The following is a 13228-nucleotide window of genomic DNA, read 5'->3' on the forward strand; positions in this document are numbered from 1 at the left end:
CCTGGTGTACAAATATACATCATTTTATTATCTAGTTCATGAAACCTTTACTCAGGCTAAACTCCTGTGGACTTCAGAATTTTGTCTGAATAAGGACTTTGCCTTCTATTTTTCAGTTGTTTTTATTTGATAATAAATGAGTCTGATAAACAGAATATCTTTTAAACAGCAGATCTCTTCTTTTTTCCACTATTGCCAATACTTGGTACTTTATCATGAATCTTGATCTTTTACTTAAAGCCATCGGTGCTTGAGACAAAATGATTACACGAGCATCTCAGCTTCCATTTAAAAGTAACAGTCAGTTTCTATCATAATTGATGAGAAAAGCTTGTGCTTTGTAACTCATTGGCTGCGTCTAGACTGGCATGATTTTGCGGAAATACTTTTAACAGAAAAAATTTTCCATTAAAAGTATTTCTGCAAAAGAGCGTCTAGATTGGCACGGATGCTTTTGTGCAAAAAGTGCTTTTGCGCAAAAGCACCCGTGCCCAGTATAGATGCGCTTTTGCGCAAGAAAGCTCCGATGGCCATTTTAGCCATCGGGCTTTCTTGAGCAAAAAATTAAGGTGCCTGTCTACACTGGCCCTCTTGCACAAGTATTCTTGCGCAAAAGGGCTTATTCCTGAGCAGGAGTGTCAAAGTATTTGCGCAAGAAGCACTGAATTCTTACATTAGAACGTCAGTGCTCTTGCGCAAATTTAAGCAGCCAGTGTAGACAGCTGGCAAGTTTTTGCGCAAAATCTTGCCAGTCTAGACACACCCATTTTGTTTTGCCTTTCCCCTAGTTTGTCATAAACAGCTGTGTTGATTTTCTAGGTGTGCTGAAAATTACACACCTATTTTTACAGGTGTTTTTGGAGTGGGATCAATGTTTGATATGGAACTGACATACTACATTCCGTGTGGATGTTTTTGTCCTGTTATGACAGCAACAATGTTTACATTTTTGACAAAGCATCTAGAACATTGAATAGATGTTTTTAAAAGATAATTTTGAGGAAATAGATAAAAATAAACAAGTACTGTATATATGTTTTCTTGGCTGAAAATAAAAAGATTATTCACAGTTCACCAAAGTACAGTTTATCCTTTTTTAAATCTGTGTGTGTGTTTGATTTCCTGGCACATGTGTTAGAGGATTATTGGTTTGAATCTCTGAATTGTTTCTTTCTCACTGCTGTAAATAGAATAGCAGTGTCTATTAGTTTGCAATGCAGTTCCTATGGGATGTGCTGTGTTCAGTGGATTCCTATGTAGTTGCTCATCTTTATATCACATTATTAGTGACAAAAGAAAGCATATGGTGACTTCAAAGTATTAGATTTTGGAAACAAGTTCAGACTTTTTGTTATCAGAAGCCAGGGACCACAATCTCTTTCCAGTTGTATCATGCAACTTTATTCATTGGAGGATATGTGTGTGAATTTCATAGAAAAAAATCATTTTCTTTTCTTGGTCCATACAATAAAATATTCCCATGGGCACCAACATTGTCAGACCTTTAAAGGAACAGTCTTATTAGCTTTTTTTGTTGCTTTGAGGGGATGTTTGTGATGAATTCTAGCAGAGATTTTCCTCTTTTGTTACCTTTGCATCATAGCTACTTTATTTTAAGGAAGTGTTATGAGTTGCATTAAAAACAAACAAAAAACATTTTCCCAAATGTTATTGTAATACTGTATATTCTATTACCAGGGTCATTTAATATTGAGGTTCAGTCTTTCACTGGTAGAGAATCTTGGCACCTGGAAATAGTTAAAATAGTTAATCTGTTGGACATAAGACCTAAGGAGGAAGCTATTTACTAAGATCACAAGGGCTACGTCTACACTGGCCCCTTTTCCGGAAGGGGCATGTAAATTTCACCAATCGTCGTAGGGAAATCCGCGGGGGATTTAAATATCCCCCGCGGCATTTAAATAAAAATGTCCGCCTTTTTTTTCCGGCTTTTAAAAAAGCCGGAAAAGAGCGTCTACACTGGCCCCGATCCTCCGGAAAAAGTGCCCTTTTCCGGAGGGTCTTATTCCTACTTCAAAGTGCCCTTTTCCGGAGGATCGGGGCCAGTGTAGACGCTCTTTTCCGGCTTTTTTAAAAGCCGGAAAAAAGCGGCGGACATTTTTATTTAAATGCCGCGGGGGATATTTAAATCCCCCGCGGATTTCCCTACGACGACTGGTGAAATTTACATGCCCCTTCCGGAAAAGGGGCCAGTGTAGACGTAGCCAAGATGTTTTTGAATAACATGAAATCAGACCACTTCAATAGTAGTGATAATTATGAAGAGGGAAACATGAAGAGCTTCAGTCGTTGGAGATGCATTAGCCCCTGGTCACTGTCATAAGATCTTAGCACAATTACTTGTGAATTGAATACAGAGCTATCTTGAATCACAAGTAATTTCTCACTCAGTCATCTGCAGATTATCATCTAGATCGGAAGATGGCAAAGCAGTCTTCTAACTGGGCCATTTCTTGTCCAGGAGGGTTGGCCATCCCAGCTGTGGGGAGTGGGAGGTTTCTGGCAACTGCAGTTACTGGCAAACAGGATTGGGCAATGCACAGGATACTCCATGCAAGCCTAGAACCAAGCATAAGGCTGTTTATCCCTCTGGATACCTGGACTCTGATTGGGAGGGAGTGGCTGTTTAGGCAAGCAAGGGAGGGCTACAGCTTGGTTCTGGAGGGGGAGGGAGATGCATGTATTTGGGCTGGGGCCCCCACATCTGAGCTCTGTGGAGGAAAGGGTGGTGGGTGTCTGGGCCCCCAACTGAGTTCTGGGCAGGGAGGAAGGAGGCAGAGAAAACAGGAAGTGATTTCTCACAGAGGTTTCTTTAACACACTATTCCTAGGGGAAATTTTGTGTGAGACTGCATTGTTACAGACATATTAGCTGACAGGTATTTTGAAATTACCACCATCATTGAAACTACCATGATTATGTAATGTTATTTTGACAAATAAAATTAACAGAATTTTAAAATATTGTGCACAATTTAAAATTGGGGGCTAGTAGAATGCCCCCAGAAGTATGGAATATATGTTTGAGTAGTATAATGACAATGAAACTAGCCAAAGTGAAAGGATCAAGTTGAAGCATAGAGGTCTATTTCACAAAAAAACACCACCAAAATCAACGAGTTCCTGATTTGCCTCACGAACAGAGAAGTATATGTATTTTTTACTAGAATGTTCATGACTGGTGTGATATCTGTGTATAAGAAAAGTGACTGGAATCATGTACAAAGTATGTCACATAAGGAATCAATAGAAAAGTTATGAATTGCTATGTATGATTATTTTTATATGCATGTATCATCTTTGTATTCAAAGCTATGAATATTGGCCATTTATCTGTATCTCAAACATGTTGATATCCCTAGGCAGGTAGATTGACATCAGGGCTAGACAGCTATGTATTGATGGCATATTAAGGACAGCTCACAATGAGCCATTGAAAAAAAGTCATCCCACCCAGTAACTCTTTCCTGGGAATACCTCAGAAAGAATGTGGTTAACAGCTGACTGTATAAGTCAGCTAGACAAGTACAGGTATGTGATATGCTCACATGACCCTGGACTCCATCTTGTGCCAATAGCTTTCCATACACTAGGGTTGCCAACTCTCCCAGACTGGATGGACTTAACACCATTGCTACAAATGGCCTTTACTTACATTGTCCCTTTTCAGTCTGAGTGCTCGTCAGATCTTCAGGACCTGGGGGATGTTCCAATTGGGAATAGAAATTGCTAGCGGAGGCTGGTGTTTTATTTGATGCAATTTTGTTTATTTACAAGGAATGTACAAAGTTCTATTCCTCCAAATGCAGGAGGAACTGAAACCAGGGGACAGCTTCTTTGCATGCAGCCCAAACGTGTTTTAGCCAGCACCCCTAACCAAAACCTTCCTCTTGGCTTCTGCTAGGGTCACACTGTGCTGAAGGCAGCTATTTTGCTTTCTTGCTATTGTTCCCACTGCACACCCAAATCAATACTCAGCATCTCTCTTCTGTCTGTACAGTTTAAAATTCCTGGTTGTGTTCACATAACCTTTGGTTTTAGAAGGTGGCCTGTGATTAACATATCCTTGCAGTTACATTAATTGAAGGCAGAAATCTGCTCAGGTCTAATTTGGAACCCTGACACAGGCACAGCTGACACAAATTTGACCTGAGAGAATCTTTTCAATCTGACCCAATACAGTCACAACACTTTCCCCAAACCTGTATCCACCCCACCACCACTGCCTTCACCTTGGCCTGGTGGGGGCTTCCTGCTCCCAATGCCAAGTGTGCAGAATCTGTCTCTAGTTGGCTACTGCCTGCGGGGTTGGCTCAGCAGTGGTTGGAAACTCCTATGGGTTTCCACCTCCTCGTTGCGCTGTGTAGACTTCAGAGTGAGGCGCACTGCTCCTTGTCAGCACACTTGCTCTGCAGCACACACGGAGCCAGGTGGCAGCAGCTGGCAGGCCTGGGGCATGTAGCCATTGCCATCCCAAACTCATGAACAACAGGAGATGATCAGAGACAACCCGACCTGAACCTGAGAGGATGAGGCTCTTTTCAAACCCAACCCTAAGCGTTACAGCTGACTCATCAGGTTGTGTCAGTTTGCAAGATTATAATTCACCTCTATTCATAGGCACCAACTCTATAGGTGCCCTGGGGCTTAAGCACCCATAGGAAAAAAAAATATAGTGTTCAGTACCCTCCATGCATAGCTGTTGGCTGGGCTGGCAGGAGATGCTTGAGGAAGGGTGGAGAGCAGCAAGTGGCAGGTGGGAGGGGGCCCTTAGGGTAAGGGACAAGGTGAGGGTGAGGCCTGAATGGTGGAGCACCCACTGGGAAAAATGAAATAGATTGTGCCTCCATCACTCTTCAAGAGAATGTGACACAGCCTATAACATAACATGCTTTCAACCATCACATAATAATGGGTCTACTCATAGGGTAATCATCAACATACTTTTTATGGGAATGTATCCGGGGGTGCCTCCTGCTAGTCACTCGGGAATTAGCGCATTCAACTGTGGAGCATCCCCTTTCATATGGGGCTTCATCTTAACTTACCTATTTTTATCTCCACCCTGGGTACTGCCCTATCACAGTGTCCCCACACTCTGGGGTCCTCACACTCTGGGAACTCCCAACCCCCTATACCCATCTTACCTCAGTGACCCACTGTCAGTCTTCATCTAGCACCTACCTCAAGGGCAAACTGCAATCTGAAATGGCCACTCATCATTGGCAAAGGGATGTGGACCTGCTATCCTAGCTACCACTCTGCAGTCCGAGTCACCTCAGGCCTTGCTTCAGGCCCTCCAGCCTTAGCACTTACCTAGCCAGAGCTTCCCCAGCCCTGCTGTAACAACAGGAAGCCTCTAGCTTTCCAGCTGGTGCAAGAGCCTTTATTTATACTCCCCTCAGCTGGGCCCTAATTAGCAAGAGTTGGCTTTTATCCTTAAAGGGCCAGTGCAGGGAAGATACTCGTCACAGAGCACAAGACATGGAGCTTATACTCTCATCAGGAAAAGAGGCTCAACAGTTTTCATATGCATTGCCTAAGGGTATATCTACACTATAAACTTTTGTCAGGAAAACGGCTGTTTTCCCGACAAAACCTGAGTTATGTCCACACTGCAATCGCATTCTTCAGAAAGTACTGTAAATTGAAAGAAGAGGGGGTTTTCTGGTGTTGGTAACCCTCTTTCTATGAGGAAGAAGCCTTTTTCGAAAAGAGCTTTTTCGGAAAAAGGCGTGCGTGGATGGGGAAGAGGGAGTTCTTTCAAAAGAAGAGGAAAGAGGAAAAAGTACAGGTGCCCTTGTGGCCACTCCATTGTAATCACAGCTTACATGCGAGACAGGGTCCATTCAGTGTGGACACTATCTTTCGAAAAAGCAGACCACTTTTTCAATGCACTTTTGTGTGTGGACACTCTCTTTCGGAAGAAGATTTTTCAGAAGGTTTCTTCTGAAAAAAGGTTCTTCTGAAAGAAGCCTGCAGTCTAGACATAGCCAAGGTTGAATCTTTGGCATCTCCTGAAGGGACAGAGTCACCAATACCGAGGTGCTGAAGCAGGCCAGCATACCAGCATGCAAACACTCCTCAAACAGAGACACCTCCACTTGCTAGAGCATGTGTGCTGAAGGACTGATTGGTGCATCCCAAAGGACATCCTCTATGGCAAAATAACATCTGGAAAAAAAACCCAAAGGAATCCAAAATTGCATTTCAAGGATGTGTTTATGTGAGACCTCAAAGAAATGAATATGGCTGTGGACAAATGAGAAGATCTCATTCAGGACCATAGCCTTTGGAAACAAGAGCTTAGCAACAGTCTCCAGAGTAATGAGAGGATGCAGTCCAGCTTAACAGAGGAGAAAAGAGATTGATAAAGGCAGAGCTCAAAGGGTTGAAACATCACCTTTAAATGTGACAGATGTGGCAGAGATAGTCTCTCTCAGATGGGTCTCTTGAGCCACAGCAATACCTGCCATAAAACTGAGTAAATTCTTTGCCTTGCAGAGGCATATGCCCATAGTCTCTAGAGACTGAATGATGCCAGCTACTACCTGTGATATTTACTCAGTTTAGGCAAGACTCCCATCAAAGGGTGCGCCTACACAGCAGGGCTTAACTTGAAATAAGCTACACATATTGAGCTACATCAATTGTGTATCCTATTTCGAAATAACTGATTTCAAAATAGGGAGCATCTACGCAGCACTTATTTTCAAATAGAGCTCTCTTCCTCTGTCTTCCCTTACTCCTCATACAATGAGGGTGACAACAGTTGGAATAAGAAGTTTCCAGATTGCAGGCCCTGGTTCTCGTGGGGGACTTTAATCACCCTGACAGCTGTTGGGAGACCAATATGGCAGTACACAGGCAATCCATGAAGTTTGTGGAGAATGTTGGGGATAACTTCTTGGTACAAGTGCTGAAGGATCCGATCAGGGGCTGTGCGCAGCTTGACCTTCTGCTCACAAACAGGCAGGAACTAATAGGAGAAGTAGAGGTGGGTGACAACCTTGGAAGTAGTGATCACGAGATGGTAGATTTCAGGATCCTGACCAAAGGAAGAAAAGAGAGTAGTAAAATACACACCTTGGACTTCAGAAAAGTGGATTTTGACTCCCTCAGAGACCTGATGGGCAGAATCCCCTGGGATGCTAACATGAAGGGGAAAGGAGTCCAGGACAGCTGGCAGTATTTTAAAGAGGCCTTACTGAAGGCACAGAAAGAAACCATCCCAATGTGTAGCAAGAGAGGCAAACATGGTAGGAGACCAGATTGGCTTACAGGGAAGTCGTTGGTGAACTTAAGCACAAAAAGGAAGCTTACAAAAAGTGGAAACTTGGACAAATGACCAGGGAGGGGTTTAAATGTATAGCTCGAGAATGCCGGGAGGTTATCAGGAAGGCGAAAGCACAATTGGAATTGCGACTGGCAAAGGATGTGAAGGATAATAAGAAAGGTTTCAACAGGCATGTTAACAAGACGAAGGTGATCAGAGAAGGTGTGGGGCCCCTACTGGATGAAGGAGATAACCTAGGGACAGATGATGTGGGAAAGCTGAAGTACTCAATGCTTTCTTTGCCTCTGAATTCATGGACAAGGTCGGCTCCCGGACTAATGCACTAAGTGATGCAAGATGGAATGAAGATGGACAGCCCTTGATGGGTAAAGAACCGGTTAGGAACTATTTAGAAAAGCTAAACGTACACAAATCCATGGGTCTAGACTTAATGCATCCGAGGGTACTGAGGGAGTTGGCAAATGTCATTGAAGAGCCTTTGGCCATTTTCTTTGAAAAGTCGTGGAGATCAGGAGAGATCCCAGATGACTGGAAAAAGGTAAATGTAGTGCCCATCTTCAAAAAAAGAAGGACAATCCAGGGAACTATAGGCCAGTCAGTCTTACCTCAATTCCTGGAAAAATCATGGAAGGGTTCCTTAAGGAATCCATTTTGAGGCACTTGGAAGAGAGGAAAGTGATCAGGAATAGTCAGCATGGATTCACAAAGGGCAAGTCGTGCCTGACCAATCTGATTAGCTTTTAAGAGGTAACTGGCTCTGTGGACATGTGTCCGCCGATGGTCAGGGCAGTGTCTGTGTATGTGTGTGTGTGTGTGTGTGTATGTTACACCCGAGTCTTTAACTGCTGGGACACAAGACCCTGTCGCAGTGGGCAGTCTAGGAGAGACTGATGGGCGCCCCGAGTTTAACGTCTGTTTCTTAATCCGCTAGGATCGGGATCCCTTCGCGGAGGGCAGCCAACAGGCTGACAGACACCCCAGAGTTCATAGGAAGAGCTTATTACATCTCAGATTTTAACTGCTAGGATATAGGATCCCTTCGTAACGTGCAGCCTAGGGAAGTCTGAGAGATGCCCCTACGGATCTGTCCCCTGGAAGCGACACGATCCAAATGCCCAGCTCTTCCTATATCTGTACCTTATGACCGGCTGAAATTCTTTTAAATTGTGCTTGGTTCTGTTACAGCAACTGAAGGAGTCAGGTTAAAGCTTAAACAGTTAGGCTACGTCTACACTGGCCACAATTTCCGGAAAAGCCATGCAAATCAGGTAAGTCAGGATAGGGAAATCCGCGGGGGATTTAAATATCCCCCACGGATTTAAATAAACATGTCCGCCACTTTTTTTCCGGCTTGGGGAAAAGCCGGAAAAAAAGCGTCTAGACTGGCGCGATCCTCTGGAATAAAGCCCTTTTCCGGAGGATCTCTTATTCCTGTCTTCAAAGTAGGAATAAGAGATCCTCCACAAAAAGGCTTTATTCCGGAGGATCGCGCCATGTTTATTTAAATCCACGGGGGATATTTAAATCCCCCGCGGATTTCCCTATCCTGACTTACGTGATTTGCATGGCTTTTCCGGAAATTTTGGCCAGTGTAGACGTAGCTTTAGGGTACGTCTACACTACAACGTTAATTCGAACTTAGTTCGAATTAGTTAATTCAAACTAAGCTAATTCGAACTAACAGATCCAGACTAAAAAACTAGTTCGAATTAGCGTTTTTCTAATTCGAACTAGCATGTCCACATTAAGTGGACCCTGAACCAGGCTTAAGGATGGCCGGAAGCAGTGCCGGCAGGGCATCAGAGGAGGACTTAGAGCATGGAGATGCTGTCTCAGGCTAGCCGAGGGCTGTGCTTAAAGGGTCCCGACCCCCACCCGGGACAGACAGTTCTCAGGGGTGCCCCGCTTGCAAAGCAGTCCTGGCTTGGATTGCCCGGAGTACCCACACTGGGCACATCACAGCACTCGGCCATCAGACCGGCTGCACTTGCCGCAGGCTGCCATCTGGGGAGAGGGGGCAATTGTGGGGCTGCAGGAGAGCTTCCACCCCCAGAAGCCCGCAGAGCCAGCCCAGTCCTCCCCATCGGGGGCTCGTACCCCATTCCTCCCTCACCTCCTTCCACTTACCCTTCCCTAGCCCCCCTTCTTATTGATGTACAAAATAAAGGACAATTGTGTTCAAAAATGGAATCTGTCTTTATTGAACAAAACTGGGGGAGACTGGGAAAAGGAGGTGGGAGAGGGGAGGGCAACTAAAATGATGAGGGGTTGGGAACAGGTCCCATATGAAGAGAGGCTAAAGAGACTGGGACTTTTCAGCTTAGAAAAGAGGAGACGGACGGGGGACAGGATAGAGGTCTCTAAAAGCATGAGTGGGGTGGAGAGGGTGCATGCAGAAAAGTTCTTCATTAGTTCCCATAAAGAAGGACTAGAGGACACCAAAGGAAAGGAATGGGTAGCAGGCTTCAAACTAGTAACAGAAAGTTGTTCTTCACAAAGCAAAGAGTCAACCTGTGGAACTCCTTGCTGCAGGAGGCTGTGAAGGCTAGAACTAGAACAGAGTTTAAAGGGACGTGAGATCAAGTCATGGAGGTTGGGTCCATGGAATGCTATTAGCCAGGGGGTAGGAGTGGTGTCCCTGCCCAAGGTTTGTGGAAGACTGGAGAGGGATGGCACGAGACAAATGGCTTGGTCACTGTCTTCAGTCCATCCCCTCCAGGGTCCCCAGGGTTGGCCACTGTCGGCAGACAGGCTACTGGGCTAGATGGACCTTTGGTCTGACCCAGGACGGCCATTGTAAGCTCAGGGCTCAGGGTCGGGGGTTTCAGTGGACCACCTTGATTTTCATGCTAGCCTCCCACTACACAGCCCTTAATTCGAAATAGTAAGTTCGAACTAGGCTTAATCCTCATGAATGAGGATTATCTAGTTCGAACTAAGCACTCCGTTAGTTCGAATTAAATTCGAACTAACGGAGCGCTAGTGTAGCGCCTATGAAAGTTAGTTCGAACTAACGTCCGTTAGTTCGAACTAACTTTGTAGTGTAGACATATGCTTACAGGTTTGTTAAACAAGCTTATAAATCATATGGTTACAATGGCTATTGCTCTATTTCTTAACTGCTAGCAAATACAGATCTTATGGTTACATAGGAAGAAGGAAGATAGATAATAATGGTACCAAGTAACAGCTTAATCTTTAAAGAGCTCTATTCTATGCATGCATTAAAATCAAAAGGACACATACGGGTACAATTTTTACCCCCTTCTGCGTCGCTTGGTCTCAGCGTGTCAGGCCAGGATCGGTCCCTCAATTCCTCGGAAAGATGAAAATACAAGGTGGGCATCCCTGTGGACCTTGGGAGGTCAAATCACCTAACCCGACCAGCAGGTAGATGGTAGATTGACGCTCAAAGTGAGTGTGCTGCTGGACCCATCTTTATATCCATGGAGTCATGTATTTCTCTTTCTTATCTGTGATACCAAATGGTGCTGGTCTGTCTTTGTGACACCAGTTCTTACAAGGGAGTTGTGAACTTAATTTACATTGTAAGAGATAACTAAATTGGGAGTACTGGACATTCTTTTCTCAGTGGGAGATTCCTCTCCCAGGGACGACTGTGTGTGATCGTATCAATATAGGTGCCAGCCAGGCTGTTCTCGCAGCCTCGAGGTCAGCTTATTGCCTTGATTGTTTTTTCTCATATCTATGTTTTCAGCTTACCCAGGGTCAGATGAACCGGCATATCCTGGCCTCGCATCGAGGCTTCAAAGGCTATGCTGATTCTTACTGCTCCTTCTCTGCCCTGTATACAGGCACCTCACGGGGGCAAGCAAGATGGATGTGACAAGGGGGGGCCTCTGGCTACAACATGGGAAAGTCAGTGGATGTGATATACCCTGACTTTAGCAAGGCTTTTGATACGGTCTCCCACAATATTCTTGCCAGTAAGTTAAGGGAATGTGGATTGAATAAATGGATGGTGTGAAAGTAGAAAGAATTATACTGTAAGAAAAAGATGAATTGTGCTGTAATAATTGAATAAGTTGAAGGAATTCTGTTTGTCTTCTTAAGAGGAAGAAGAAAAGTATGGTAATGTTGATTGTAGGCATGCAGATCAAGGTGCTAGCCAATTTGGGCCTGAGTTTAACAGGAAAAGGAACATTAGGTGTTAGACAGAAAGCAATTCCAGATAATCAGGGAGATATAGCCAGGAGATTGCTGTGTGCTTGATATTGAAATGAAAATACTTAACCACACTAATAATGTGAAGTTTTGCCACACCCTTTGATCTTGTTAACTTGGCCTTTTGACTGTATAAATCAAGGGGTTTGAAACTTGTATGGTGCTCACATTTTCTGGATTCATTTTAGCAGAGCTTTGCTGAAATAAACAGAGCGGTCTGCCAAATCTGTGAGTCCTGTCTGACTTTGACAATTTGGAGGTTCTACTGAGATGGCAACCGTCTTCGCTGAGGCTGTGTGATCCCTGACTGTCTTGCAAGATGACCGTGATAGCCAGCACCTGGGCATTTGGCCCGAGCGGTCCTCTGCCAGAATAGAAAGGTGCACAACCACAGCGAAGTCTACGCCATCGAACCTGTTGGTTCCCGCTCTGTTCTGGTAGGGATCCCGGGATCTAACATCAGGATTCTGGTCAGGTAATTATTTTGTCCGGACTGAGGGCTGTCTTGTCTCTGTGTCTATCCGTCTTCCCTGTGGTGTGAGTGAGTCTGGGAGCCATCCCTGTCCGGGGACTGGCTGACCAAGGGGCTCCTTTCCCCGCGGTCTGTGTGACTGGAATCTGCACAATCGCAGCCGCACCGCACCTTGGATAAAATCCTTGGAGTGAACGCAAGGGCAATTGAGGCAGTAGCCTGTGGGCTTCTTTTGTGTGTTGCACTGGGCACCGCTCTGGCGAACCCGAATTTCCTCCTTGTGTGATTGGTGTATGAAGTCCTCCAGTATGGGTAACTAGACATCTAAGTAGGGATAGTTCCCTAAAGGGACCCTGGCTCAGTTTATATATTTTAGAAAGGGTCCGGACTCCTGTAAATTTCTGGAAAAATGATCTAGATTGACTCTGGGGGGATCCCAAAACTCAGTGGCCACTGTTAGGATCTTGGAACAAAGACCAAGTGGACGTCTTAAAAGACAAACTTGGCCTTCCCAAAACTAAATTGGCTAGAGGAGAGGTAGATTGCTTCATGCAGTGGTGGGACGAGGCAAATCTTAAATGAACTGAATCGAAGCTCGCCTCCCTTAAAAATTCTAATTATAAGTAAAAAGCTTTCTTGGAAACCTCCTCTCCCACCACCAGACCGAGCGCTTCCCTTTACCCCATCCTCCAAGAAGACTCAGACTTACTTGGAGCTATAAACCCTGGACCCACACGGAGCTCCAGTCAATTGTAAAAGGTTTTCCAAAGCCCCAGGAAAACCCTACCAAATTTGCAGAGGAATTTTTGCTAGTGTGCAATGCCTATGAACCCTCTGAAGCAGACCTCCTGCAACTGTGTAAGCTACTTATAACCCCGTAAACAGCAACAGAGAAAAAACCCGAGCAACTATCACACAGACTGACTGATGGTTTTTTTTACAACATTCTGGTATACAGCAACTGGGTGAAAATGGACAGGGCGCCCTGGCGCATGCGTTTGTTAATAGCCTCTTATCTGCTATTAGCAGTATGTTAAAGCAAATAAGTGTTGGATGGGAGGCCAAGACCATGGACAAATTGCAAGCAGTGGCAGAGCATTGCCACTGCACTCTAAAAGGAAAGAGGAGCAGTCCTCACAAAAGTTTTGGCTCTGCAAATACAGCATTATTCAGGGCAGGGCAGACAGTACCGGGAACGGGGAGGGTACCAAGAACCAAGAATGGGGATGAGGTTGGAGAAGTGGTCGTGGCACT

The sequence above is a fragment of the Pelodiscus sinensis genome, chromosome 2 (genome assembly GCF_052426305.1).
Source record: "Pelodiscus sinensis isolate ZL-2025 chromosome 2, ASM5242630v1, whole genome shotgun sequence".
Taxonomy (NCBI): domain Eukaryota; kingdom Metazoa; phylum Chordata; order Testudines; family Trionychidae; genus Pelodiscus; species Pelodiscus sinensis.